Source organism: Dromaius novaehollandiae, chromosome 2, assembly GCF_036370855.1.
Source record: "Dromaius novaehollandiae isolate bDroNov1 chromosome 2, bDroNov1.hap1, whole genome shotgun sequence".
NCBI lineage: Eukaryota > Metazoa > Chordata > Aves > Casuariiformes > Dromaiidae > Dromaius > Dromaius novaehollandiae.
Genome location: NC_088099.1, coordinates 29,897,208 through 29,921,753, shown reverse-complemented (window position 1 = coordinate 29,921,753; position 24,546 = coordinate 29,897,208). Strand labels below are relative to the sequence as shown.

Genomic DNA, 24,546 nt, shown 5'->3' with positions numbered 1-24,546 from the left:
CTCAGCTAGATGAAAGACAGTTGAGATCTACCTGCCTATACTAAGTGTATTTCTTCCCCTTAGTCATTGCTCTTCTAAAGAGGTCAAGGAATGCAAGAAAAACTCTCTGCTGTGCAACTCATGCAACTCGTTAGAGCAGAATATAGAGTTCCTCTCCCAAAATCCTTTAAGCAACATCTTCACTTTGTATGCATTGCTAATAGAATCTGAAATCCACTGAATGGAGCAAGCACTAGACACTGCATTAACTCAGTTCAGCAATTAACTAAAAAACACTGTTTCAGCCACTAAATCTACAGCTTTAATCAACTTACAAATCCAAATCGCCCCCAGCAGTGAGCCACCACATTCCTAAATGGTTAGCCTGCTGGAAACAGCTATTGCATCTGTCACCCCAGAAGACCTACTCTCTCCTAGATAGCTCTTCACCATCCCTAGTCAGACTGCACACTGTTAGGATTCACCCATCTGAATTTAGGCAGGATTTTAAACATGGAATGGTGCCCTGCCGCCAAACTAGTTGCTTATTTGGAACACAATTCCTGTGAACCAAAAATGCCAGGGTTTATGAGACAGGAACTGTTTTTCAATGCTCATCTATATCATCTGATTGCCAGTTTGACCACAGACTTCCATACAGCTCCTGAAAGCACATGCTTTATGGGAACCCTTCTAGTATAACTGAATTTCTTGGCTACCATTTCCTTTGTGCAAAAAAAAAGCTTAAAAAATTGTAGGGATCTCACGAGCGTTATTTTCAGATAATCCATTTAATGAACAATGATGCCAAAAACATATTTATTTCTAAGATTTTTAATTTTAGCCAACTTGGAGCCCTGGAAAATCAAATGCACCTTAGAAAGAAAGCAAAATACTGTAGATCAGTTCATCTTTTCCATATTAAGACTCTATTCTATGTAATGTTCCCACCTGTTTAGTAATGTGGGAAAGATTGCTATTTCCTCTTACAGCAATCACAAGGGACACAAGTACCTGCTAAGAAAAAATGTCTCTGCTAAAAATCTTTGTATCAAATACTACATTTAGGGAAACAGTGCACAAGAGTCCCGAAATTTTTAGGTACCACCCAGCCATGTAAAATGCAGCACATCAATAACATTGAAAGCAGTCATCTTTTCACTGGGATATTAATTCTATCTGGCCTGACTCCCTTATGTCTTGTTCCCTGTGCAATCATTTATACTTATTCTAAATTAGAATAAAGAGTATATGAAGTGGCCATCCAGTACTGACTGGAATATTTTACACCTTCTCTGTAATAACACAAGGTGCTCCACATTAAAGAATCAGGCCCATCCTTACCCAATTTCTTAAATATTGATACATTACCATATAGACAAATTAATTAAAATGTATAGCCAAAAACCTACTTAGAAAGAAATATTTTTGCCCTAGCAAACTGCACATTTAATCTGGAAGAAGTGTTCCTAAAATGCACTGTGGAAAATGAGGTGATTGAGCTTAATTGTACATTGTCAAAGGTAACAATTCAAGGCAGAAAATTGAACACACAGATGTCACCAAAAGTGAGATAAATGTGTAGTTTCCTCTACCCTCGATACAGTGTAATTCAATTTCATACTTCTGCAATTAGCAATACTATGAAGAAAACAGACTGCACTTGTCATTGAATTTTATTTTGCATCCTGTATCTCCACTTCTTGTCTTGTTGGCACATTTATGTTGCATGGTACACAATAGCTACATCTTCATTTTTTGAAGCGAATATGTCTGTTTTTATTGCTTTCCCACCTGGTTCTGTCTTTAGTTTGGTGGCGTTAAGATGGGGGAAAAAAAGCCTCTACATTCTTCAGCAATGTTTGACCACAAGCACAGAACTGGGAAAAAATGTATCTTTGCAGTGTATGTGCTATCATACTGTGACATTATATTAGTTAGTGGTGAAAAAACATTAGACTGTGAAATGATGATACAGCTTTGTCATGGAGGATGTTGGCTGCTTTGGAAGAGCATCAGTTGCTGTGCAAAGAAAGAAAAAAACTAAGTTATCAGGAAAATTACAGGATGGCTGCATCCAACACTGAAGAAAATCACTTGAAATAGTTTCAACTTCACTGCCCAGAGCATCTATTAAATGTATTATCAGTACTGAGCTCTGTTGCAGGTCTAAATTTAGTGAAATGTGGTTTTCACTGAGGCTAATGAAACTGGTAATCCCTATGGAGAGTGAAATTTCAGCACTTTCTTTATTCAGTGGCTTCTCATTTTCCAGCCAGACCACCTCAGGCTATGATTCCACCAACGCTCAGAAGCTTTGAGGGCCTTTGTAAATACTTGGAAAGGAAACCTTTTTGGAAAACTAGCTGTTGAAGAAAGAAGTGATAATGATACTGTCACAGTACTATAAACTCAGAACAAGGCTAACAGGTACCTGGCCACTGGAATTACCTTCTTTTGAGTTAGATCTAAAATAAAAAGTGTAATTATCAGCAGCCTTTCAAAAGATTTTTTTTCATAAGAGGAGATACCTGTAGTCATATTTCAGAAGGATATAAGGCTGTAGTTCTCCGTAGTGCCCAATCACACAGCGGTACAACTTTGTTCTGGTTTAATTGTGGGCACATAACCATATTTCTATTGAATCTGCTAGATGATACAACATGGATCTCATACTGTCTTCACGCTTTTGTGACAGCCATATGCCACTGCAGGAATATTTGCTTCCCCCTAAAATTGGAGTAATACAGAACATACCCGATCTGGCATAAAGTCAGCAGGAACAAAGTTAGCCCACCAGAAAGTTTGAAGAAGTCTAACCCTGCAGTGTAAGTGCTTCTTTGTAATGTGGCTGGGGGGGTTCCATCCAAGACGAGGAGCTCTAACACTGGATTTACTGTGTCACTGCATTAGAGCCTATACATAGATCCAGATCAAAAAACAATTTGATGCTCAGTAAAAAGGCATCAGAATGGGACTCAGCTCTAGATTATGACGCCTAAACATAAGCTTCTGCATGTAAGCTAGGTGTCCTCACTCCCACTGTAGTTAGTGGGGATCTAATCAATATAGTTAACAGAATCCAGACAGTAATTGAGCTTAAAAGTCTGTTCTGGACATGGCAGCTCGTAAGGCTAGCATGGTTAAGATACACCAGTTTCTGTAGCCAGCTGTATACAAAGGAGCGATGTATCTATCAGCCGATTGCATTTGAACCCAAATGACCAAGTCCTCACTTATAGCAGGGTCAACCACACAGTTTTGTCACAAGGCTGAAATTCATATCTCTGGATACCGTAAGAGCCACCATACTTCCACACTGTATGTTTACTTCATCTCTGTCTCTTTACTTCAAAGCTCCATTCACAAGCAAACAAAGCAGAAGTCTAACATCTCAAATTTGGTTTACCACCACAGCTCAAACAATATCATTCCCTATCAGCAGTAAGTCCCCTTGGAGAAATACATAATGGCACAATTTACTCAAAATTACACCTAAATTACCAAAATTTGCACCTAAAACTATCTAAATACTTGAGGCACAGAACTGCTTGCTGAGAAATATACTGATTCTACACAACCTCTAGGCAGCCTTTGCTGACTGATACCTGAGAAATCCAGTATGGAGTTTAAATCTCATCCCCTACGCAGACTTTCAAGTTCTCTATCCAATAATTACGCATCCCTATTACAGCTAGATTCAAGCTTTCTTTCACCAGTGATGTTTAGCTGAAAATGGTTCATCCCTCACAGAAAATATGAATGAAGATGTAAAAGATTTCTCTTACAGATCAGCTTAAAAGCTTTTTAGCTTGGTTGCTAGATGAGGGTCTGGTTGTATTAGGATCAGCTAATTGATGTGGGGGACAAAAACCTATAACCCTTACCCTGTCTTACTACTGTCCTACAGTTTGCCCATAAACCTCCAATAGTCAAGGACCAAATCTTAACAGATGCAGCAGGGACTGAAATGTGGATGTTTTCCAGTTCAGCAACTCGTATAGACACTATCTGGATTATGCAGTCCGTTATTAAGAGGTGTCAAGGATTAGGCAGTACTAAAAACACTTGTGGGATTAGGGATTTATTTATATGGGGACAATCATGAAAGAGAAATAACTGAAGACTTTACTTTAAAGAGAAGCTGTAAAACTGCATTAAACCCTGATGTGGATGTTCTCCTTTAGAATTACACTTGAATGATCTAACTTCACTGTAGAAGTAAATTAAATTAAACTGGGACCACTTGAATTCTGGATAAGAAGGTCCTTGGGGGTTTTAATGACGTTTAACTGTTCCATTTCTATGTCACATCTTTAGCTGATTCACATTAATTTTCCTGAATTGCTCTGTATAGATAAATCTCGAGGTCTTAAATCAGGAAATCCCACAAAAAGAAAAGTGACTACTAAATTAATGGCAACAAAACATTTCTAAAAGCAGTTACAACAGAGCTTTTTTATCTGCAAAGGCAACAGGAAGTATTCAAAATGGCTCTGGATTTGCATACTGAAGGACAAGATTTAGAAGCAGGCTCTCTTAAATAAATGCCCAAGCGAGGCTCCTTCCATGCTGCTCACACTAAAAACTGTTTGCTCTGTAACTGTTGTTCAGCTAGTCTAACGCCATAGATTTTAGGAAATCCTGACCACTTTGGGAAGATGTTCAGACCGAGGTTTAGATTTATAATTCAGTAGCTACAGAGCTTGTGACCTATGACTTATCAAAGAAGAACCTTTCTTTTTTTTCATTCCAAGTTCAACTGCTTGAGGCAAAGCTAAACAAAACAAGACTCTCTCATTTCTTTTTTCAGTTTCTGTAATCTATGTAATCCATGGTTGACAACTTCTACTCAATCAATTTCTTGTATGGTACTAGAAACCCAGGGGAACAAATGGTATTACTAACCTTTCTGCTTTAAGGGAAGCTCAATATCCTCTTTCCAGAGGGGAAAGACTACATGGATCTATAATATTACAGATATTTGAGTCAAATTATGCACCAGTTAGTTTGTTGTAAACTCAGCTAATTTACCATTGTCATCCTTCAGGAATTTATCATTACATCAACATACAGATCCAGCAAGACTTCCACTGTGCACTGAGGGTTTTCTCTGTGCCTGTACTCTCTACAGCAGAGTAAATGCTCAGATTCAGGGTGTGCATATGACTTCATTCCCTCATACAAGGTTTTCTCTTCCTTTTCCTTAAGAGGTGTAATGTAAAAATATGCATTTAAATTTTAGTAACACGCATTTTAAATAGGTTTTCCTCACAACAAGATAGTTCCTCTGATCTCTCTCGTGATATGTGGAGCAAAGAACTTCATATCACTGTAGATGGGTTGTAGTTAATGCTGTTCAGAGGGTATGGCTGTAGTTAAAGGTGAAGAACAGGCTGGAGCAAGGCAAAAAGCTGCTGAACCACTGGCTCAGATCCTTTTGTCTACACCACTGGCAGTAGTAGCTAAGGCTAAAAGCATCCACCTTATGCCTCAAGAGAGGCAAACTCAAAAATTCTCCTTGTGGACAGGATAATCTGTGCAGGCCTGACCTCTGCAGAGACCACATGAACAGTTCTAGCCCATCATGTTAAAGTATGGAGCACATGCTGACTTCTCCCCTGTTGATCGCTGTTTTCATGTTTGAGCATGTCTGAACTTTCTAGAAATCACGAGGGGCTAAAAGTAGAGAAATTAAGGAGGAGAAAGTGTGCCAGTTTTAAAATCCAAGAGAAAGCCTATTTAACCTTGACTTCTCCAGTGTTTGTAAAATCATAACATCCAAGCAGGGCTTTAAATGAAAAAACATGTTTCTCAATTATTCTGGGGTGATAGGAATCACAGAACTTTGCTGATCATGTTTCTGAGATTCTGGTATGCTGTTGTCCTTTGGAATATCCTGATTTTATTTTCCACTGGAACATGTAATCTATTTCATTTTTGGGCCCTGAACTCATAATGGCTGAAGCACAATATCTAAATCCTACTGATTTCTAAAATACCGTATGTTTTTCAGGACACTAATTGTCCTTTTGGGGGGGTTGTATAGACTCTTCCATGACAAATACAACAAATGAAATTGCAAAAGTCTGCCTGGCTCAGCAAAGAAACAAACTGTTTTCTGCTGACTTAATGAGCTGAATCAGCTCATGAGTGGCTGAATAAGTACCAGTGCTTGTAAAAAAAGAGGCTGGACCATGGGGGCAGAAGTAAGGGAGGGCAGAAGAGGAAGCAGGGCAGAGCAGAAGCTGAAATACTCCTTTCAGCGGTAGCTAACTGATAAATGGGCTCAGGTTTACAGACAGTATGATGTCTGAAAATAGGCAACCCTCTCTGCCTTCTCTCTTCCCTTGCTTCCCAGGGGCACAGCTCTGCTGAATGTGTAAAATGAGTTGTTAAGTATTACAAGATATAGATTTTTTTTTTTTTAAACTGAGTTCAAGTTTGTAGTAGCTCCAATGCATTGAACACAGTCTTACAGGAAAAATCCTGTTTACTTAATAAAAACTTTGATGTTTTCTCATACTAATCAGAAGAGTATGAAGTCCTCAAACAGGATGCTTTTGTATGGCTTTTCAAAAAGCAAGGTCCTTTGTTGTAAAAATGAAAACAATTTACTTTTAGTCTCCATCCTCTTAAAAAACAGTTTGTCCAGTTAAACTTAAGTCTTTTCTAAATAACTTTCTTCTGACTACACATCACACTGCAAAAGTTAAGAGAAAAGAGTTTTTCTCTATGAAGGTTGGGATTAAAATCTTTTAAAAGAAAAAGTTTTACAACTTTAACCATGAAACCGCTATTTGGAGATGATGATATTCCCGAGATGCATTCCAAGATACCTGGGGGAGAGGCTTAGTATAGGTATTTATTGGGATTTTTCTGTAAATAACAGTCAACATGCACTGGCAGATTTTGCTAGAATATGCTAAAACTTTGCATGTAGAAAAATTTTGCCCTTTTCTATCTATATTTAAATTAGACCTTTGTTCAAGAGCCCATCTCAGATCAGAACTTTTGTACTTAAACCAACATGGGAAGAGATGAACTATTTTTAAAAGAAATTTCCCCCAAAATGAAAAAGGGGATTATCCAATTTTATTTTCTACCCAGTTTTGATTAAAAGTCAGTGATAAAAAAACTCTCATGCTGTCCTGTGTAATAAATTCACACATAAGCAGCATCTGCAGAAATACTAAAAATACAAGTACCTCTTAATGCATATTAAATAGTCACACATGAAACTGATCAGTCTTCTACTATGAAATAATACCAGTACAGGTACCACAGAGTCCTACATGACAATCTTTCATGCTGCCTTCTGCTCTTTTCCTGCACTAGAAATACTTTCTTGACAAGTTCTTGTACAAAATTTATCACAAAAGGATAAAACTGATGGCATTTTCATTCTGAATGTTTTATCTGCACATCCACAGATAGACCAGTGGGATTTTCACTGTGTTTTTACTTGAGCAGTAATACATACACATTTGCTAAATCTTACTGTTGATTGGAGAAAGGAAAACAGATGTGTGTTTTTGTGTGTGTGAAGTAAATGTAAGGGTAGGAGGGAAGGAAAGCAGCGCTGTATGTGAACTCCTGCATATAAAAGATGGTGGCAGCAAGGTGGGGAGTTGAAATACATGATAGTACATTGCTTTTAGTTCCATTTTAACATTATTATTGACTGGTAAATTCATTGTGCTTATACCATGAAGATTTTTCAGCCATTTGCAAGCAGGCACAGGAATGTGAGAATAAAAGAACAATGGTAGGCAAGGACAAGAATTAGAGAGACTGCATAGACAAACCAGAAGGTAAACAAGGAGGACTACAGAGAGGATTGATAGACGGAAGGTGATTAGAAAGGAAGGGTAGAGTGGCTAGAGACCATGAGGTTGTTTGCTGAGGTTAGCAGTGGACTGTGGCTGTGAGATGGGTGGAGCATACAGTGGCGTAGGTGTGCCATGAAATAGCCGGAGCCTGAAGGGAAGAATGCAAACATAAGGCAATGACAGCCTGCTCAAATCCAGGCACCCTGCCAATTACACTCCTTAGTTCACACTTTCAGAGCAGTAACCAATTCCCCCACTGAAGGTAACAGAAAAGGTGGGTGTGCCAAGAACCTCTGGAAACCGCAGCTGCACAACAGAGATTTCAGAAAGCAGCAACTACGGCTACTTTATGAAGGGCGGCTGTTAAACATCTTCTGATTCAGCTTACTTCTAAAATGGAGATATAACATCTAGCTATCCTAGAGATGGTAGCAAGTAAAGCTCTTTTCAATACATGGGGTACTATACAAGTGTTAAATATTATTTTTGTTACTACTACTATGAAAAAACAATAAAATACAGTCTGGAACAAAGCGCAGCACACTGGATTATTGCTGCATCTTGCTTGAAAAAATTATCTTTCTGGTCAAAGGTAATAAAAATATATTATGAAAATGGAAACTTGTAAAAATAACTCTCAGGTAAGTAATCTAAAAGGGTAGGAGTGTTGTGAGAAGTTGGTTTGCTTGATTGCTTTTATGCTAAATGGCTTGAGGATTGGGCTGAATAGTCTAGGCTGCTATAAGATTCTCTGTTGAGGTTGATGTTTCCAAATCCATTGCTCTGACAGAACATGGTCATTTATGAACCTCTTGTGGAGAGAAATCAAATACTATAAACTCTCAAGATAGTGATATAAATCCTGTATTGTAATTTATTCAGCTTGAAGCCACCTCAGACCACTTACATGTTGGGAAGCTCTTTATTCCCTCCAGAGGGGTCTTGACATGCTACTAATTCTTTACCCTGTGAAACTTTGAGTGGAATAAAAATTACGCTGGTTTGACATTTGGCAGTGTAGCTTGTGTGTAACAATCAAAGCTCATTTTTAACTAACTTATTTGGGCACTGAGAAAAGTACATCCCAAAGCAGGATGGGTCTCAGTAAAGACTGGAAAAGCCAATAAATACTTCACAAAACAGTATAAATGGAGCTCCTGGCCCCTGTGTGGCTATGTTATGTTTGGTATCCAAGCCAGACACACCTCAGCCAACTTTAAAATAGCACGAGGAGCAGTACCTGCATTGCTAGATGGCAGTGTAGATGTATGATATGAGAGATGACTAGAGATATTCATCAGCTTTAAAAATTTAAAAAAATGCCCAGGGTTAGAGCAGGAAGGAGACAAAGACTGATTTTTTAAAGGAAATAAGATTTTACTTTCTGGAAACTGCCATTTGGACATGAAGCCTGATTAATGACAATCTAATCACATTTGCTCAGGGTGGTTTTGGCTCCTGCCAGTGCTGGTTATCCAGTAAATTCCTGACTAGTGAAACACATGACATTTCCTCAGTCATTTGAAGCTTTGGTGGGAAGATTTCTTGGAAGAAACTTAGTCCAGTGCAAGAGGTTCTTCTCAGGAATGCTACACAAATTTTGAAGATTTCTATTTTTAGTTTCCTGGACAACAAGTTTGTTCATTTGCTTATTTTGCTGAGTGACTTCAACAAGCAAAAGTAGCAAGTTTCCTCAGATGGGAGCACTACTTTCTTATGGATTCATTTTACCTTAACTCGCATTTTAATTTTAAGTAAAAAATCCCCGCAGGCATCCTACACACAAAACTAAAGTCCTTACTAGAAGAGAATGTAGGCATGTGCCTAATCCAAATTATTTTAAAAGTGCTTAAGTACTGAATCACATTTTAGCATGGGCATAAGTCTCATTAGTACTTTGGGAAGGGAGGGGAGAGAGTCTGTTCCTGTTTCTTAAGGCATTTATCATTACAGATGGAAAACATCAGGAACTTGCTGTGTGTAATGAAGGGATTAAAGCCATAGGCGTTTCAACCCACTTTGTTACGGCATGAACTGACCTACTGCTATGTAGACATTCATGTTATTTTATTAAGTCGCAACTCATTAAGGACCTTAAGCATGCCAAATTGTAACCATGAATATACTACCAAGAATAGTAATACTGGAAGTCCTTAATTAGGATTATAAGTATTAGGAAAATGAATAAAAGTTTTATTTTTTTTTCCATTAAATTGGAATATTCACTTTATTTTGATACAAACTAGTTTATCAAGTCATGTTTTGGAGCTTATTTATTTAAGCTGACTTGTTTTAGTTTCTGAGCTTTCTATTAATCACCTCACTATACACTCTTATACAGCAAGTCATTATTATCACATAAGTTGTCCCAAAGAGTTGTCAGATAGTTGTAGTTATGGACAAATAGATGTGCTAAAATGTATTTTAGAACACTAGAAATGATTTCTGTGGCATCTTTGAGCAGGAACAGTAAAAGCTTCATTAAAGGTGGAAACAAAATGGAAGTGAATGTTAGCTTTTTGTGTCTTTACAACATTGTTTATTTGATCTTTAATCTTTTAGCAAGACTTGTTTCAAAGATAACATTGTTAGTTCAGAAGCAATGCCTATGAAGATTTAGAGTAGTTGGCAGTAAGAACTGTTAAGGACAGTAGCAAAGACATGTAGAAATGAAATTAACATAAATGTAATATTTTTAACATAAATATAATTTGCAAATCTCATTTTGCTTACTCTTTTATTTACCTATCATTGCAACTAGCAGTACATGAAATGGCTGTGATGAAAAGGCATGGTAACAGGGGAATCTTGGTTCTTTTAGTCAGGATGTTTTCATAAGTATTTTTTCAATAGTATATCCTCTCTTGCTCATTAGGAGGGCCCCTTGCTGAAGCAAAATATATATGAAAAAAAATTGTGAAACCTCAACATCTGCTACGGCATTGGACCGGAAAAATACTTTTTAAGTTTTTCTCTCCATCTCCCCCAGAAAAGATCAGATAACAAATCACTGACCTTTAAAAAAATATGCATTTTTTTAAAGGACAGCAGTATATGTATATGAATATGCATGCCAAATATAACAGAAAATATCATGAGATGGTTTTGAAAAAAAGGTTGAATATTTTCCCAAGGGAAGTGGTCAAATCTTATTATTTGCAGAGATATTTAAAACTAGATTGGATAAAGCACTGGAAAAATGTATGGTAGAGAACCATTTTGCGGTGGCAAGGAGATAGACTATGTGACCTAACAGGTGTCTCCTATCTCTAAATTCTATGATTCATATATTATATGAAGATGCTTCTTGACAACCACAGCACCTTACGAAAACTCTCTGCTTCACTATTCTGGAAGACTATAAGGCTGAGTAATTTGACAAGTCCACTAATGGTTCTAAAATTGCAACAAGATAAAATCAATGATTCAAATTTAAGTAACATTTCACAAGTACTGTATTACAGTTATGCGTCTAAATATTACATTGGTGACTTATTTACCTTTGACTTTGGTCCAACACAACTTGCTGTATGCCCACAGCAAAATTAAATAGCAAAGTTGTACATGCAAACAAAGGTTGCACAATAGATACTGAAGCCCAATTTGAACTGTGAATCTACTAAGTTAGAGAGAGAAATGATTCATTGTATCAGTGAGAACTTCTGAAAAACGACACAGTGGCCTGGATTCTTCCCACCTACCTTGGGGTATTTACTGAGATGCCTAAAATTAGCATAGTCACCTTGAACTCCATCTATAGCCACTTAAGATTAAGTTGCTCTGCCATGCAATTCAGGTCACCTAGAAACCAAAAGAAATGACAGAATGAACGGGAGGCCTCACCTATTGACCCCTGCCCCAACAGGGAGAGAGTTTAAGAGACGCTCCTGGGCATCCAGTTACAAATCCTTCCTCAGAAATCTTAGCAGATAATGCTCTACATGACCCCAGCTACTCACCCCTTACAGCAGAGAGCAGTGGCTGACCTTGTAATGATATGTAGCCTCAGCTATTGCCTTCTCTCCTCTCCAAAGGGAATAGAAGGGTCATACACTGGGACCATATAGAGTTTCCTGTTTTATGTTGGGTGGTCTTTGAGTAACTTTGAGTTCCTCACACTCTCACTTCCTTCAGGATACATCCCATGCATCTTCTTGAGAGCATATACACCCCCCTCACCAAAAATAAAAATCTGAGATCCATTTCTGTGGGCTGATTCTTCCAAAACAAACTATGAATAACTCCTACTGACAGCAGTGACTTAATCCTATTTGCAGAGAGATAATAGAGTTTCTTGAGCACAATGACTGGTATTATGCTCAGTTAGAGTAGGAGGGCAGGTGATGTCTTGCACTTTCTCTGTACTTATAGAACAGTATGGAACAGTGCACAAATCCAGCCCTTAGGCTGTTGAAAAGAATGGTATCTTACGATTTTTCAGCATGTTATAATTCTTAATAAAATAGTAACATGGATAAATAGCAATGATATACTCATCAAATGCAATTTCAGGGGAGGGAGGAAAGGAGGTGCAAGGCACGTCTATGGCACAGCTCCCATATCTGACTTATTGAACAGCTGAATTATATTAAAAGTGCATTCAAGGGAAAGGTATAATAAAAAGTACACATAAAAAGTAAAGATATTTCCACCAAACCTGGAAACAATGCTCACATTTAGATCTATTTTCTTGTGCACATTGAATTCCCTAGGGACTCGATCCACCAAAACACTTCATCATAAGACTAGCTTTACGCACTTTAATGGGGCTATTCACGTGCTTACAGTGAAATACTAGCTTAACTGCTTGACATAAGGCTTATGTATTTCAACAATTTTTAAATGACAGTCTTCAAGAAAACATGCCAGAATAGATCTTAGAAAAATGGATTGCATAAAAATATTCCCAACTTGCAGGTAGCCTTGCTCCCATCACTTATGGGACAGCCTCATCTCATCTACTGTTAGAGGAAAGCTTCAAATTTGGCTCTTTCATTATATCCAGGCATACAACCAAAATACAAATGTCCAAGGCAATCTGAACTCTAGAGGTTGTACTGCAACTATTTTTTTTTTTTTTTTTAAATCATAGCTCTTCTGGTAATTTTCCTAGCAAACGGAGATCTGAAACAGTTTACCTAGAAAAATGTCTATAGGAGGAGATGATTGCTTGACCAGTATCTGAACCAAACTGCTTCTGCAAGAAGCTATCACGATGACCCTGATTAACAGTCAGCTGTGTCATCATCCTTCTTCTAGGAAGGATGTGACAGAAGCAACATTAGTTTAACACATATGTCACTATAAGTGTACCCAGGCAGCACCTCACCTAGATGGAAACCTTAACAGCAAATCTACAGTTTTTCTCCTCTTACAACCCCCATTTTGCTATTTTGGACTCAGGCAGCCCATTCAGAATCCAAGCAACTCTATCTACAAAAGAATTTGAAAACTCTCAGCAAGAAATGCTTAACTCTATTACTGTAGGCAAGTTGCTTAGATTAACCAGGTAGCTAAGCACCAAGAATGCGCCTGCTGATTAGGATTTCATATGTGATCCTTAAGGCAAAGGCATTTTTCTTTTCCATCCATCATAGTCACTGGGTAACAATTCAGGATTTAAAGCACTTTTTATGTTTCTCTAGAACTGAAGGAAAGTCTCCCGCAACTGTCATCATAGCTTTTTTCCTCTCTGCTTCAGGTACCACAATAGGGACCCTTGCTACACAGCTGAAGTGCAGGAAATTTAGGACTGCTTAGTGCTAAATGGTTTAAGGATAAGTTCATCTCCGATCAAACCAGGACATCTGTCAATCTGCAGTACTCTTCTTCAGAGCTCTGAGAAACCTGGTTTGTATTAGCTTTAGGGGCAGGCATTGAAAACTGGACTCTGTACCTAAAAAGTAAAATAGTAAAATATGCTATAGTGGATTTTAGTTCTTTCAGTCTAGATGTGAACTCTGTTTCCCAGCAGACAGGATGGGGGCAGTTCCTTGCTCACAGTAGGAGACTATTAGACCAAGAGAGTAAACATTGCAACAGAGTGGCTATTTTCAACAGTTTTCCATTTGTTCACCCCCAAAATTTTTCCAGTGAAGATGTACCTCTCTATAGCTGATTTAAGGTCATTGGCATTAGGCTTTCCTTTGCAAACTCCTTAGAGGTTGTTGGCAGAACCCACGACAGGGATTCACAGACAGCACTTTCAAATCTGTAAGCATTGTTACCAAAGCAACTGGCCCTGCAATGGGAAAAAGATCTGCCACCTGTATGTTAGGCCTAAGAGATGGTATTTTTCCAAAAATTCAGAGCTGTCTAGATACATATGCAATGTTTATTCACTCATGACATATATACAGTGATGAGCTTGTTTTGAACACTCAACATCACAACTCTGCAACCTCTGTATTATTTATAACTCCAGAGCATTTCTCAAGCCTTGAGGATGCCTGAAAATAAGGACTACGTAAGAGTAAGAACGGAGGCAACACCAGTATCTCTGTATGAAGAGGCCCAGAAGAGCCATAATATCATTTGGGCAAATTTAAATATTCATTCTTTCCTTGTTAACATAAAGCCTCTCTACTTTCTGTTACTCAATTAAACAAGAGGTGAAGTGGTTTACATAGCAGTGCTTTAGTGAGATGGAATCTAATTACAGTTAATCTCCCAATATACAAAGGGGTGGCTTCCCAACAGTTAATAAAAAGCGATGGTTAGGAATGATGAGAGTACTGCTTCCAAAATGAACTTAACATAAAGCACAAGAATGTCTAATTGCCAAATTAAAAACCTGCATTGAGAGACAGTCATTTCTCAGGCCAGGAAGGATAGAAAAAGTTATTAATATAATACACGTTTCATTCTGGAGAAAAGGAAAGCTTAACACACACATTTCTTACAGCCCTATCTTGCATTGGTGCTTAGGAAGCTGAGCAGGACTGCTTCCTTGTCAAGAAACAAGGTGCTATGATGTTGGCTGTTTGAATGAAAGGATAATAATAGAATATCAACACAGAAAAACTAAAATACTGAAATTTCACTTTTTAATCCTAATGGGGATCTGTGGTTCCTCAGATTTTGTTAATGTGTGACAGATACAGAGAAAAATCCTTCCTGTCATAAATTAATATGATTCAGAATTGTATAGCTAGAAGCACTCAGAGTTTGACCTTGTGTTTCAAAATTTTTAGGACTCTCTATAGTACTCCAAAACATAATTGTATTATGCTGACAGCCAGTGCTTATAATACTCCGGAAGATCTGTCTGATCTTCAGAAGCCTATCTCTATCTCAACTAAAATAAAGTATTGAATAAAATACAGTCATTCTTCATACTTAGTATTCACAGCTTTCCCAGTTTCTGGCTGTGAGAACTAGTAGTGACTGTGTTAATAAGAATTTTCTCCTATCACATTAGAAGACACCACATAAAACTTCTACTTGACAATTCAGATTAGGACAGTGCACGCTACACTATAGGCCACCATTGGATGCAGGGACAAAAATGCAATGCATTCTCCCAAGCCTGACAAAAAGACTCTGACTGTTAAAAGGGCATTTGAACACTGTCTCCCCCTTGTTATCTAACACGATTTGAGTTAATAAAGCAAGCAGAAAAGTCACAGGCTAAAAGATGCCACTGTTCTCTCCAGAAGAAGGGTAATTGTTGCAGAAATAAGAAAAGATTACTATGCCTAATACTTCAAGTGTTAGTAATTAACAACCCAGTAAAATTTGCATATGATCTCTACACAAATCTTACCATCTGCTCACAATAAAAATCAGGGTTTGTATCTGTGGAAGTCACATGAATTCAGCAAATTAAGACTAACAGCTAATACTTTCATTAGTACTCTTGGTCAATTATTTGTAATCTTGTATGTCAAGCATATGGGAGTATTCTCTCTAAATAAAGAGGTCCATTAAGCTGGAAATTCCTAAACTTATTCTTGATATTAATAAATGCCATTCTCTGAAAAAAAAAAAAAGTTGTGTGAACCATATACACGTACGGCTTCTAAGCATAATACTGAATATTCTGGTGTTGTGTAAACAAGAATAGTACGTAATTAGGAAGATTTTTGAGTAAAGCAAAAAATTCCTGATAGCCAGCAAAAAGATACCATGATGCAGATAGTTTGGTCACCCTCTCTGTCCACCTTGCCTGTGGACTTGGAAACCATAGGTGCCTTATTAGATGACAAGATGATGAACTTCTACAATGATTAGACACGTAGTCAGAATTTTATTTCAGAAAACAGTCTGAGAAGAAAACACTAACATTCATGACTGTATTTTATTCATCCATAACTCTCATCATCCTTTCCGAATGTAGTTCTCAACATAGTCTGAGAGCCTGTTCAAGCTCAAGCGTGAAGTTCAAGCTTCTTCCCTGCAGTGCCCCTGGTGATACAGAGGGTACAAACCTTTGGGGGGCGGAGGGCAGCTTGTGCTCTCAGGCCTGAATCTAGAACAATTTCACAACCACTTTCCGAGTACTTCTGAACAGCTGACTCTCAGTAAAGTGAACTTTCAGAATCAAGTCCTTCAGTAGTCCGGACATTAATTTTAAATTTCCTTATAATTGCCCCTTTTTATATAATAGTGGCATCAGTTAGTAATATAGCTCCCAGATTTCACTTCCTTTGCAACAATCATTTGTTGGGGAAGATCCTTTAATATTCACAGATTTCTTTTTCACAATGCCATCACATTGACACTGATTTCTTTCCTTAAATCATAATAAAATAACAAAAAATGTCTGCACTGTCCTCTCTGCTGCCACAGCAACTCCTAACAGTCATCATTAGAACTCTGCTGACATGAGTCATGTCAGTGCACATTCAAAAGAGGCAGGAGATGGCACACACTAACTTTATTCTGTACACCTGAAAGACTAAAAATAGACAATCAAGTACCCACACCTACACTCACAAAACACATCTCTCAGATGAACACTGATACACTCCTTATGACACTGCACGTAAAATGGCAGAAGTTGAGAGCAGGCATAGGAGTTGACATACAGTCTGGATGTCTGACACAGTGGCCTGTGGGACAGAAAAGGCTATTGAGCAGGGTAACACTTGGATATTATATATAATGATACACACTTTAGGCATCAGTACAGGGAACAGTTGGAAGATTCATCCACCTCTCACCCATAGATTCTGAAGGTCAACAGTTTAGCTATTCCTACCCTGAGATCTCCTTGGCACAAGGAAGCTAAGGCAGCACCGAACAATAGCCCTTTGCACAAAACCAATGTGTATGTGGGCTAGTTCAGAAAAGAGCAAAAATGAGATAAGAATTATTGAACAGGTCTAGGCAACTTTAGATGGTCTCAAGCAACACTGGCTCCATTTTACAAAAATGGAAAATGAGACAGAATATCAACGTGTGTGTGTGTACGCGCGCGCGCGCGCGTGTGTGTGTGCGTGCCAGGGGCGGAGAGTTATTAAATCAGTATCTGTAAGCCATCTTTGCATATTTATGGAAAAGACAATTTCATGCAACCCCAAAGGGTTTTTAAATGCAGAAGTATAGAGAGCATAAGAGGAACAAACAATAGCAAGAAAAAGTTCTCTAGGATGCAATTCACACCGGGAAGCATCAAGAAAGCTTTTTAAAAGTTAAGAGATGGCTTGTTACATAACAGTACCTTACTCTGGCTGATTGCCACTTGAAGGAAGGAAACCAGGGCACACAATAGGCATGTAATCTGAGTGGTGTGTCCCACAAGTGTCTGACTTGATCAATGGCTCAACTGCTTTGGCAGGAGAGTTTATCCTCTGGTCAAAGTCATGTTTTTGCAGCAGCACTTCTTATACAATCACAAAAGAAAGCATCTTTACTTTTATCTCAGATTTACATGGCTGCTTTCTTTTAGAAATCAGAAATTTTCTTCTGATAATTTAATCTGAAACTCTATCTGGGCTTTTAACTCTGGGAGCACTTATCAATAACGGGCATAAAGTATCAATAGGGATTTCTAAGTGCCCTAAGAACTAAAAACGTGGAACAAATAGTTAAAAAAGGGATGCACAGAAAGAGGGTTTAGCAGTAAGGATTAATTACTGTCAGATCAGTTTCCTCAGGATATGATTTTAAACATTAACATTCATGATTCTAGATACAACTACAATTAAAAAAAAGTTTAAAACATGCCAGAAAGTTCAACTGGATAGCAATAAATTTGGCATTAAAGTGCTACAGTCATTTATTATGAGATTCCTGTGGAAAGAACTGAAGACCCACAGATTAAATATTACAGAGTATAGTGTCCTCAGCCTATATGCATACAGAAGTCATTAAATGCCCCTTAGTAACTTTTCTGCAATATAGTAATTTTTGCACTTGTGAAGCAGACATAATATTTGATGCAATTGCAGCTGCCAAAATATTCAAGTTAAGAGCTCAATGTAAATTACAGTCATTGCTCAATTCTCTTATTGACAATGACAGAGTCCTCACTTCAGACCTATATGTGAGGATCAGTTGAAATTACACTATGCCGAAGCATGCGTAAACTCCTGCTTTGTATGGCATTGTGAATTTTGGCACAGCTCACTCTACAACAAAAGCACTTACATCCTTTTGCAATTCTGATGCAGTTATTAATGCAGCAATTGACTAGAAGAGTATCTGCAAGGATTCTAGAAAGTAGCAAGGAGAAAATATTTAGTCTGAATTGCTAGGAACAGAAAAACACTGGAAACAATCCTTTGCAAAATAACTTCTCTTTCCTCAAGGCTAGATGCATTTAGACTACAAACCCGATTATGGGGAAAAAATGCATAGCAAATTCTTTTTCAGGCATGGGGAATTCTTTGCTGACATTACACTGTATGATCTTCAACTTTTTTCCACCTGAATTAGTTAATGTACTGAAGACAATATTTTTAATACTATAAAGAACTTTCCAAGGTAAACAACTTGCTGAAATTTGTGAGCCAAAATAAAATCAGAAGCGTTAAACTTTGAAAAAACATGGCAATAGCTTACAGGCAACGTGCAAGTGATACCATCTTCTCTTCCCCTTCCCCTGCATTCAATTCATATCCGAAATGTGTGGAATGTTTTGGTGAGGGAGACAATGAAGAAAAATACCAGTAAAGGGTGATGGAAGTCCTGCTAACAAAAAAATCACACAGATTTCAGCAGGCTTTAAATAACACCATCCAAACCATCTTCTCTCTCCCTCCCTTGTCATCTGAGTTTCCAGGCATCTATCCTGACACTATAACATGCAACTGGTGTTACAGCTAACTGCAGAATGCCTCTTTCCTGAATTTTGCCCTCCCCCTTCACTTCAGTATAGTGACAAGATCCACTTTAATTGCAACTAAGCAGTACCAGATCCCATATATTTGAAATAGAGATGTATCTTACTCCATTCTCCAGAGGCTAGCTTTATTTTCCAGCTGGGCCCCTTAGCAGTTTTGATGTCCCAAAGACCCAGTATCTGTAACTTTTGGGGACTTGGCATTTATGTGCTTAATGTCACTCTTCAGCTGTTTGATGGGGCCAATGTAGTGACATTCCTGAAGTAAATGGCCTTTACATTTTTCATTTGCTGATCATCCAAAAGAAGCACATTCCTTCTTAGCAGAAGGAAAACACAACGCACATTTTGCAATAACACTTGGTTGAAGCATTTGCCAACAACAACCAAGTGCTGATTAAGGTACTTGCAAACATTAGTGATGACAAGACACAACACTTTAAGAAGGGTACTTCAGAGGTCCGCAAGTTTTAAATGTCAGAGGGTGTGTGGGTGTGTTTGTGTGCGTGTGCGCATGTGCAAGAGAGAGACAGAGAGAGAGAGAGAGAGACAGAGAGAGAGAGAGAGAGAGAGAGAGAGAGAGAGAGAATATATATACACACACACATATATACATACAATGTTGAGTATGGTATTAATTTATTTAAAGAAAGGATCAGTATATGCCTCTGACTCAGTTATTGTGACAAAGGAAGAGATCTTTGCAGAGCTGGTACAAGTCTGCTGGAGGAAAAAATCCTGTTTTTCCTCCCAAAAAGGGAAGATAAGTTTGATGCAAAAGGTGCTAGCAACAGAAGAGTATGCCAGGAGCTAGCTAGGGAGAGGAAAAAGTACTGAGTCCTGCCACTTCCTTTGTGATTCCTGGCAGGTCCATGTGTGTAAACTGGAGCGACCTTTTATTGCTCTGCAAGTCACAGGAAAGAGAAACTAAGCAGCAGAATTAAGACAGGAGAAGCAGAGGTACAGCAACACATTTTTAAATTCTTGGAAAGGAAGGAGGAAATCATGACAGAACACTATCAGCAGTAAGTCAAGCTTCTACTGTTATTGCTGAATTACATGCTAGACTAAGGCCTTGTCTAAATGCAACAGTTGTGCCAGCTTAATTTAAATCAATTTTAAAACTTACTACAGTTACACAAGTGCAAAGCCATTTGTAGACAATCTTACATCAGTTTACAACTGTCTTAAGCAATTTACATGTTTCCACAAAGGGCTGCACCTGCTTAATTAAACTGATTCTAAAATTAGTTTAAACTTGTGCCATTTTGTCTACTTAGAGTCTAATATACAGCTATTATTTAAATACTGTTGCACATAATTACCCTTGAAAATCTCAAGTTTTATGTTTTCTTTGGTTTAAACACTGCCATACATTTTTCAACAATGACCATACAGGCTATGAACTGAGCACAATCACTGAAACCAAATACATTAATTTATGCAGCACTGTACTGCTTACACTGTAATATCCTTTAGTCTAGGAAATATTGTTTCATTAGTTACTAAAGCCATCCACAAAAATTTTAACAACAAACTTACAAACTTATTCATCTACAAGACAAACAAGTTGGAAGGATTAAGAGTCTCTTTTATTCGTCTCAAACCTAAACAGGTTTTTGAAGCTATAGCTTTCTTAACAGAGGTACCTACTCCTGCTTATAAACTATGCTGAACTGTTGCCAATAGAGCCTGCTGAGAAGTATGAATTGTTCCCCCAACCATAAATCTGTACTTCTGATTAATACTTTATTACACATGTGTCTAGTTTCTCCTGCATGAATTTTGTTTACCATTCTTTCAACAGCAGGCTGAATATTAGTGATACATGGTTGCTTTCTTAAGAAATCAGTTTTCATCTGACATTTTCCTGTTTGCAGATCCACAACTTCCAAGATTCTCCAGTTTGTACAACTGTAACATGAATTCTGCACTTGGCATTATTCCCTTAATAATTCCACTGTTAAGGATGCTTGAAAATTAAATAAGGGTTTTTTTTTTTTCTTATGGCATTTGGATATTATTTTGCAAGCTCAGATGAGGGAAGTTATCTTCCATGTGCAAAATCATTCATGGTTGTTAGGCAAATTCAACTCCTCAACCACTAATGTGGACATTTTTTGTTTTTTTGTGTTCAAAGAAAACATCACCACACACAGTAGAACAAATAAAACCAAATTACCTTAAAACAAAAAGTAGGAACACAAGAGGATAGGAGGAAAAAGAGATTAAAAATTTCCATCCCATCAAGCTGTAACAACTACAGCTTGAATGCAGTTGTTCAGTAGACAAGTTTTGCATGTCCTCTACAGAACTAAACTTTCCATTTCTGTCATGGCAATAATGACAAAATCATTGAATCCTTCCATCTAACTACAAGAGGCTATGAATTTTGATCTACGTGTATCTGATCGATTTTATTGAGACTAATAAATCTTATTTCATACAAAAATTCAAACAGTTTATTTACAGAAACATTAATAAAAGCTTTTACTAGAACTGTGCTTTTGCTACCACTAAAGTTCATTATCTGAACGCTGAGGTACTCAACAGTACAGACTTCTGAATGGCTTGAAAATGAATATGGAACAATATCATTTGTTACCAGGGTCAAGGAAACACTTTACCACTAGTCAGCATTCGAATAAATCAAGCCCCTCTGTCTGGGCTCGTCTATTCTCAGAAAATTGTCTGATTTAACTCTGTTAGTATAGTTAAAATGATAAAACCTCACTGTTGTGAAAGTAAAAGTTATAGCAGTGAAATTTAGAGTGAGCACTATATAACTTCATCCATATCAAGATCTGCAATAATTTCTAAATAAAAAATTTCCTAATAAAAACAAGTTAACACTGATATTAAAGCTTATGTAAAAAAGAAGTGCTGATATTCACGTTCTTCCAGATTGATGTGCATCACCAACCCCATCTGACTCCTCATCTACTAGAGAAATGGTCTTTGTTGGGGACGGGAGGAGGAGGGAGAGAAAAGATAAAGGTGTCCTATATACACCACCACCACCACTTAAAGCAGTTCCTCTACTGTAGCATTAAACCTGATCTGCTGTTGCCAAAAGACAGAATCCAAACTGTTAGAACGGGAGAACCACATCATCATTTCAGAACAGTAGACCGGGATTGAGCGTGTTGGAAAATCAGTGAAAGCATTTCAGAAAACACTTGATATTTGCAAATTTCTAGTTCCACTTGCTCTTTGTTCACGAGCCAATTAAAAAAAGAATCCTTCACTTGAAATGCCAGTTGGTCAGCTCATTAGACAAATCTCACAGAAAAGACTAGAAAAGGGACAAATGTCTAACTTAAGTTTCTCTTGAATATATTATTAGCCAATTTCTCTTGGACATATTATTAGCCTATTTTAACAAGAATAGCGGCGAATACGATACTGGAAAAAAAAAATCAAACATAGCCTTTTAAGAGACAAATTCAGCAAAACTGAACCTTACAATTTTCTGGAAGTTTCCAGATCTTATTGTAAAAGACTATAAAAATGGAATCTCTTAGGAACAACATTATAGCCAAGTGTTCATCTTCAAACATGCACACACTATACAGTACAGTAACTTTGCTTTCAAACTTAGCAGTTTGGTCACAGCTGCAAAATAATGCAAGGATTGAGGAAAAGCAGTTACATTATCTAGGAGTTGTTAAACAGGGCTTTCCACAAAAAGAACATCTATAATAGAAAGGATACCACTTCACTTACAAAGAAAGATATTGCTTTCTTCTTTCAGCAAATAAAAAAAACAACTAGAGTAGTAAGAATTAGAATAATTTTAGGCCGCTAGGGCCCAATTTTGAAAAGTGTAGTCTCCATGGATTCTAGCAAAATTGAACTGAAAATTTCAGGACCTCTGACAAGCTGGGTTTGCCTATCAAGAGGAGTGTCTAAAGCTCAGGCAGTAAAGCCAGAAAAGGAGTTTGTAGTGTAAGTGGTTTTAATACCACACATTTTCATTTTGAATGTGCTTAGCACCATACAAAGCTTCTAAAGCACATGGTCTCCTGCCATCTCTATGTCATTAATTCGAATGAAGGCCCGCAAGGCTGAGCATCTGCAAGAGTCCTGCTTATTGTGACTGTTCAAAAAGTAAGAGTGAGGCCTCAAAACTCTACTAGCTTTCAGTTTTCTGAAATCTTCAGATTTTCCTTATGACTTTGGGGTTTTACAAAATATTTAAGGAAATTATGAGATTACCAAATAACATCTCATTATGAAAATGCAGAAAACAAGAAAAAAATCACATAAAAAAAACCCACAAAGCTTCCATTTGTGAGTCTCTGCACCAGCTTGGAACTGGAGAGCTCCCAGCAGTGGCAGGCAGGCCCAGGCCGCCCATGTTGGCTTGCAGGGGTGAGGGCAGCAAGTCCTCCCAGACCTCAGACAGGGCAGGCCTTGCCTTTAGCTACTCCTCCTAGCTGCCTAAGTGCCCATTCCTGGTGCTGGGGCCTGCAGCAGCCAGCCAGGGTAATTAAACGTACTACACAAATGGATCAAAGGTACGTAAGCCCGGAGGAGCCAGAGCCTAGAAAGAGTAAGTTCATACCGTGAAGGACAAGCAAAAGGAGGCTCCAGGGCAGGGACGCAGGTGAGTACTGCTTAACACCACCCCTGTGCTCCCTCAGGGCAGGGAGGTGAGCTCCCAGGACTCCCTGTGGACGGCAGGTACTGCTGCTGGCTCCCGTCACCCCCTGCGCCCTCCCACAGCGAGCGAGCCGGGACCCTGCGGTGCCACAAGACGAGCACCCGGCAAGCGAGAGCAGCTAGAGCTGTTAGAACCGTTGGAGCAGCCCCTCGAGCGCAGAGGGCCACAAGGACGCCTCCACCCCGCTGACTACGACTCCCAGTATGCTTCACGCCACGGAGCTGGAGGAGGGGGAACCTCGCGCAGAGCACGCCGGGAGCGGTGCCGCCCCGCCAGCCCATACGCACCGCAGCGTCCTTGCCCTGCGCCGGGAGCCGCTGAAGGGGCTCGCCGCTACTGACGGCGCCTGCACCTTCACGTGACTTGTACGCCACGCCCGCAGACTCACGCTCATTGGCGCAAACCGCCACTAGCCACCTCCCTCCCTTTTACTTACCCCCAATGGCAGGCGATGAGCGCATGCCCTCCACCCCGCCGCTCCGATTGGCTGCCTGGCCTCGCCCCGCCTCTTTTAAGTACCTGTCGCTCTGTGACAGGCCGTCACGGAGTTCCTGTTGGAGCGACTACGGAGGGGATTGGTCCCTCCCCCGCCACCCGTGCCCTCTCCTCCCAGCCCCGCCCCGCCCCGCGTAGCTCCTCCCGCGCGGGAGGGCGGCAATGTCAAACCGCTCGCGCGGGAGGCCCCGCTCCGGGAGCCCTCGCGCGTCCCCGCCCCTCCCCTTCTCTCCCGCCTCGCCCCTCACCGCGCGCCCCGCCGGCGTCCCTCGCCTGCAGCCCCCCCC

General features: G+C 38.9%; 1 long non-coding RNA gene across 1 annotated transcript; it reads right to left on the bottom strand.

The window, feature by feature from the left end:
* Positions 1-1,637: 1,637 nt before the first annotated feature.
* LOC135327459 (uncharacterized) lies at positions 1,638-24,136 on the bottom strand. The gene is made up of 4 exons (XR_010387604.1): positions 23,666-24,136; positions 18,819-18,947; positions 11,513-11,612; positions 1,638-2,001 (listed from the first exon to the last, which is right to left on the bottom strand). It is a non-coding gene; the product is annotated as an uncharacterized LOC135327459 (long non-coding RNA).
* Positions 24,137-24,546: the final 410 nt, after the last annotated feature.